We start from the raw sequence: 6999 nt of genomic DNA, 5'->3' as shown, positions 1-6999 counted from the left end.
CCTTCACTTCCAGATTATTACTGTATTTTAACAGTCATTATTTAACCATAGCAATTTAGACACTTATTTGCCTATTTGAAAAAAAAATCTGGATCTTTGCAAAATCTGAAAATGTTTTTATTTCCATCTCTTTAATAGTAACTTTCATAGAATTAGAATTTGATGTTATCAACTATTTCTCCTCAGTTATTTAGTCTGTTTTAGTATTTCGTTTTACATGGAGAGCTCTCGAGGAAATGTGTCGCCCCTCCATCTTTCTGCCACTCTCACATGGTTTTAGTTGGCTTCCTGGGACGGCTGTACATGTAGTGTTGTGCCCTCGTCTCAAGACCCCAGAGCAAGACCACCACAGAGCTGCTATCTGATGCAAGCACAAAGGGGTTTACTACAAGCCCAGGCTTGGTCTGTGTCCAACACACTGGCTAGCCAGGTGAAGGATGACAGCCCTGAGCTCTTAGGGTGAGGGGTTTTTAAAGAGAAAAAACTGCAAGCAGCGTGGTACAAGCCTTGATGTCATATGATTGGGTAAGGGTGTGTAACCTTTGAATTTACTGGTTGGGGCTTATAGTTATCATCTTGGGGGCAGGTCTGGACAAGGCTCTGTCCTTGAGCTGCCATGGAGGCTGGCTGGCCTTGCACATTCACATTGACCCATGCATTGTAGCTCTAAGTTGGTGAGGGGTCCCAGGCAGTAATAACTGGCTGAACCTCGAGCAGTCAGAGTATGGGCAGAAAGGGAGATACTGCAAGGACTATGTCATAGCCCTCCCAGAAACTGCTTGCTCAAGACTCAGGAAACTGAAATTGAGGCCTAATCTCTGAGAGAAGACTGAGCAGCCTGTTATAGCGTCTGCTTGGTCCTTTCAGTAGCATGCGATAGATGTCAGTAGCATGCGATAGACCTTGAAGTGAGGAAGCCATGCTGAGCGCTGAGGAGCAGTCTTGAGAAGGTAAGCTTATTCTCCTGGTAGTTTCCCCACAGTGAGGAGCACTTGTGGGGTTTTCTGGACTTCCAGGGGAAGCTGCACTGATTGGAGCTGATGTCCTGGAAGTATATTCAAATCTGACTTGTTTTTGTTCGAAGATTTTCCACTCCCTACCTGGCTTCTGTGAGTCAGATTTGGAAAAGTGTTCTCCAGGGAGAAAATGTTACTGATAACTGCCATCTGTCATATCCAATGAGCCTCAGGCTCTTTTGAGTCCATCTCTTAGCAATTTTTTCATGTCCTTCAAAGCTGCCTTTTCTTTACGGTTATTGCTACCCTATTTCAAGTCATGGCATGTTGTTCAAGAAAGCAGCATCCCGGGGCTGGAGAGATGGCTCTGCAGTGAAGAGCTGCACTGCTCTTGCACAGGGCCAGGTTTGGTTCCCAGCACCCATGCCAGGTGTCTCAAAACCATAGGCACCTGCATTCACCTGCACATACTCCCACCCCCTACACACACATCGTTTGAAAATGAACCTCAGAAAGAAAGCAATGTCTCACTTGGTCATCACACCTCTACTTTCGACTCCTTTCAGCCATACTGTACACTGATGTAAAAGGACCCTTTAAGAACCTAAGTCTGAAAAATGTTTAAAGAAACCCAAGTCTGATGGTGACATTCTCCTGCTTACTGAAGGCTTCTTGTTACTTCAGGATGCATTTCAAAGTTTGTAACAATAAGAAGGCCTCCAAAATCTCCAACATGCTCTCTGGCATAACAGATGTTTTTTACACTTACTTGACAAATTCCATACCCACTGACCGTTTTTTAGTTCTTTGTGTTCTTTTGTAGATTCATTTATGAGCTTTTAAAATTATGTGTCTTCTGTGTGTCTGTGGGAACATTCCTATAAGTGCATGTCCCCTTGGAGGAGGGAGGCATCAGATCTCTCTGGAGCTGGAGTTACAAGTGATTTTCAGCCATCTCTCCAACCCCTTAATATTCTTTTCTGTATGTTTTCTATCTAATCATCCCTTATTTGTTTTAAGTAGCTCCATATATATGTCACTGCCTTATAACAGCCTTTTCTACTTTTCCGTTCATGCCCTATTTCCTCCATCCAAATTAGTTATCCCTTCAACCCACTTTATATTAAAGGCTTTGGGTTGTTGGAGAAGAGTTAAAGGGACATAGGTAGATAAGGGGAACGAAACTGGGCTGCCTGAGATGATGGTTTATTGTTCCTAAGACCTTGCAAGGAAAAATGGCAAGAAGACACATGAGTGGGTGTCCAAACAGAACCAACAGAGAAAAGAGGAGAACCCAGGGGTCTTATAAAATATTCAAGCCAACATCTTTCTTTTTATTGGACTCCCAGGTGTAGGGCCTTTGCAGTCCTAAAGGAACAAAGTGGTTACTTTTGCATTTCTCACATAGCTTGGTCTTCTATTTCCTGACGTTCTTTTCTTTGTCTAAGGAAAGGAGATTGGAAACGCCCGAGACTACTACCAGCACGAGTGTTACATGTGTCTTCCTTTCGCTCTCATTGACGCAGTCCCATGAAAGAAAGCAGCTGGTCTGCTTATTTTGTCACAGTTATTAGTACAAATCTGAGGACATAGTAGATGCTCACTAAATATGTCTGAAGGCACAGCTCAAAGCTGGCACAGCCTGGATCAAGAAGTAGGATGTGAGTAAACGTTGTGCTGTTCATTGTAAAATAGTCATGCAGTTAGGGAGTGGTAGAATAGTTTTATGCACAGGTTGAATTCACTAGGGCAAGAATAGTATTATCAGCATGGTGACTGTTGGGCTGGCCCAGATCTTTGGCCCAAGATGGAGTCACCAAGACATCAAGATGTGGGACCCATCCCCTTCAGGAAAATTGGAAACTGATCATTCTACACTTTTCAGAAGTCTGCTAACCCCTAGTTTCAGCAGAACAGCTTGACCACAGACTCCTGCTATCCTAATAGCCAGAGTGACCCCTCACCCCACACACCCATAAAATGTTGTTTACTGTAGTACCTTTTGCCTGTTAAAGTTCCCCTTTCCTCCTTAATTCTCTCCCACCACACTCCATTAGACTAAAAGCACCCTATTAAAACGCCTTTGAGACAGGGCTGATTTCTTTTCTCTTGGAAGCAGGTACTTGAAAGAAGCTTTGCTTTTCTGCTCTTGTGGTCTGGTTCTCTTGTTAATCCATACAGTGACCAGATCACGGGAAGTACACTGAGGACTTCCTTTATCTTTTAGGAAACTCCACTCAAGTAAAACCAGATGCCTGGCTTTGCCATGGGAAAGAATTTCAAGGTGAGCCACTATGAAGCAGAGTTGAAGGGTATTAAAAAAACTTAAAAAATTGTTTTACATTCTCTCTCTCTCTCTCTCTCTCTCTCTCTCTCTCTCTCTCTCTCTGCCTCCCTCTCTCTGTCTCTGTCTCTGTCTCTCTGTCTCTGTCTCTGTCTCTCTCTCTTTCTCTCTCTCTCTCTGTGTTTACCGGTGCAGATACACAAGTGTAAAGGTATCCTCTTGGGAATTAACTCTCTCCTTTTACCATGTGGGTTCCCAGCACTGAACTCAGATCATCAGGCTTGACAGCAAGCCTCTTCGCCCACAGATCCATCTCATCAGCTTTTAGAGGACATCTTAAACTAATAGAACAGGTTAATAGAAGAGAGGTACCTTGTAAATAAAACATACTTAAGATCATGGGTGTGTCACATTAAATGTCTTGTACAGTAGCTGTATATGCTAGCATTGGTGGCTTCTGAAGTTACTTCTCAAGGAGCTACTAAGACATCTTTTACAGTGAATGAGCTCATGGGGTGGTTCCACATATGTGGTGGGTGGGATTGTAGCTGATGAGGTAAAGCCCAAGGCCTCTATCCCTGAAGGGGAAGTTAAGATGCATTTACTGTAAACAAAGATTTAGTTTTGTTTTCTAGATTCTCAGGAAATATCTGGGGAAAATATAAGGCCAAATTTGGTCAAAGAACTTTAATGTTTTCTTTTGATGTGTTATTGTTGTTTTTAATCTTACTGTACTTCCTCATTATTACAGTATTAGTAGAATCCAGTTCTTGAAATAAACTTGGAGAACTGGATATTTGATGTGTCTGCCTTCAGGATATTACTTGTTATAGTTGGTAGTTATCTATAATTGGGAATGAAGTCAACTTTTCAAGGCATAATACCAATTATAGTTCTTACTAGTTCATTCCAATGGCACCTACACCCCTTTCTTTCAAGCGCATATTAAGAAAATTTGTGTTCTCCAAATACTGGAGCTACCAAGCCTTCCTGTCCATCACAGCCTAATGAAAAAAATCTTTAGAGCTCATCAATGTGACATTGACAGGTCATCACTGCTCAGGACAGATTCTTTGCCATTATTACTTCAGTATCTAAACATGTCAGTTTTTTTAGCTATTATAGGCCCCATTAAAAGTCCCCTTATTTACAAATAAGCCATAGTCTCTCTTCAGCCAAGTTGGGGAGAAGTCTGGCATCTATTTGTAGGGTAAACTTTAACAAAATGTTTTCTGTGTCAAGGCCTGTAATGGGCATGCTATCAAAGCATGAATGTCCATGAGGTCAAAAGTTTCATTGTTGTACAATATCAAAACACTTTATTAGTCTTGTTTCTTTCTAATCCTCTTCCATGATGAGTCTGTCTTTCTCAGGCATGTCTGACATCCACAAAAATAATAATAATAATAATAACAATAATAATAATAATAATTCACAACAGAATTCATGCTTCTCTTAGTCTATAGGTCACCACTTGCCCTGTTTGGACAGAGAGCTTTGTCCTGACCACTTGCCCTGTTTGGACAGAGAGCTTTGTCCTGGGCAAAGACATGCAAGAACTGAATCTCACATGTTAGATGGAGGATAAAGATCACTGTGAGGCCACTGGAGTAGCTTAAGTGTAAGTAGAGACACAACGAAGGTCATCATGGCATAATGCAAAGGGGTCAGACTAACTCAGAGACCCCAGCATGGAGTATAGAGAAACCCCTTAGTTCTGACTGATGTACAGTAGTATGTCATAGAGGACAGCCTGTCCTATAATCTGCTACAAACCCAGAGTCTGTAGCCACAGATTTTGAAATAACAAGTAATCTTCCCAGAATCAAACTGAAAAGAAAAGTGTAAAAGTAGTGTGGGCCATTTTATTGACTTGATTTTTCTTGAAAACACAGTTTGGCGAACAAATAGGCCTTTCAGTGTGATATGAAATGGATAACAAACTGTCAATTTTGCCCACCACCATTTTTTGATGTTTTAGGGAAAAAAATTTAAAAAGTATCTTTTTATTTCTTTTCTTCAAAAATCCTATATGTTTAGGTAAATAAAAGGAGCCATTCTGACACTGGATGACATTACAGTTAGTTTACAGGAAAGGAGAGAGCTCAGGATTGGCAAATGACTCTTTATCAGGATTTCTTTCCCTCCGTAGCATCCATGAACCATCTAAGTAGACATACCACCCCCGAAAGGGCTTAACTTGGTTCAGAGGCATCTTCATGAAACAGAAAGAATAGAAATAAGACCTAGGCAGAGCTGGAGCACAATATTGGGACTGATGTGTGTCCCAGTGCTTTACTTGAATAGATCTTCCCTGGGGTGGTTGCACTGAAAACAACAGATTGCATTATATATGAGGGGGCAGGGAGTTTAGCATTAGGATTAATAGAGCCTAGCTACTTGCTCTTTTCTCCAACTTCAGTCTGACCCTACTTAGAAGATGTATATGAATGTATGTAAGAGAGTTTAGGTGAACAGTCAAGGAATCAGGGCCAAGGAAAGTTTTAGCAGAGGTAACTTTTGTTCCTAAAAGAAGATTAAGTGTTTATTGAAAACTCCAAGGCAGGCTGAAGATTAAGGTATCAATAATCTAGGAATCCAGAAAGTACATTTGAATATCATAATAAATGAAGGCATTCTTTCATTTTATCCAAACACATATGCATGCACACACATGCATATCCATTCCCATTCACCCTCTCTCCCCATTCCCCTCTCCTCTCTCTCTGAATGATCTTTCTATCATGCCCCTATTCAGTTCATTCAATCTCAGCTCCCACGAACTGCAAAGCACAAACACTTGCGGGTCATTCTGTGGTTCTTCAAACATCACTGAGTGAAATATCAAAAAAAAGGACATGAGTCAGAATCCATTTTGTGATAACTTTTTTTCTTCTATTTAGAAAAAAAAATATGTACAAAAAAAGCTAAGAAGAGCTGACATGATGTGTCAAGAAAACATCTTGATAGATACAGATAGGAGGGACACATTATCACCATGCTAGAAAACGGGATGCAGTTGAAATCCAAGAACAGTTAGACACCCCCAAGTGAAGATGTTGCTCTGGGCTCTATGTTGTAGGTGCTCTGACATCCTTTCTGTAAAATAATACTGTGCAAACTGGAAAATATTCTTTTTCATAAAAAGTCCATACAATATGAATACAAAACTGTTGAGTTGGCAGGAAAGGCTGGTGCTAGCTGCTCTTTTGGATAGAAGGCTACAGTGTCACCTGCCTGCCCAAGGACAGAATTCCAGACTGACCTTGACTTCCCTAGGTGGGCGAGGCTATTATCTAAGAAAGAGTCATATAACCCCCACCACCACCACCAATATTGGCTTCTGTGTCGATAGTTAGGAAACTAGGAATCTTCACTAGTACACCACTGTCACTTTAACTTGGAATGCAATAAATTATTAACAGAACAGAACATGATGTTCTCTCCAAATATTTTTTCCCCCAAGACTGATTTTGAGATTTATGATTAACCACCATGGTCCTTCCCGTAACTCAAAAGTTTGACTCTTATTAAAATTGAAAACTTCTGGAGGAGGCAGCAACTGTGGTAATAAGGGTTAAAGTGGATCGTTCACTTTATCTGTGTCTATAAAACTGAGAAAAGATTTGTGTACAAATATCACAAAACAACATCAATCATTGAATAAATGTGATTCTTCAATGCACACTTGAACAAGAGGAAAATTTTGTTGGTTTTAAAATTCTGGCTTAAATATATTAAAGCTGACAAAAAAAAGAA

The sequence above is a fragment of the Peromyscus maniculatus genome, chromosome 2, assembly GCF_049852395.1.
Source record: "Peromyscus maniculatus bairdii isolate BWxNUB_F1_BW_parent chromosome 2, HU_Pman_BW_mat_3.1, whole genome shotgun sequence".
Classification (NCBI taxonomy): domain Eukaryota; kingdom Metazoa; phylum Chordata; class Mammalia; order Rodentia; family Cricetidae; genus Peromyscus; species Peromyscus maniculatus.
This window is presented reverse-complemented; position numbering follows the sequence as displayed.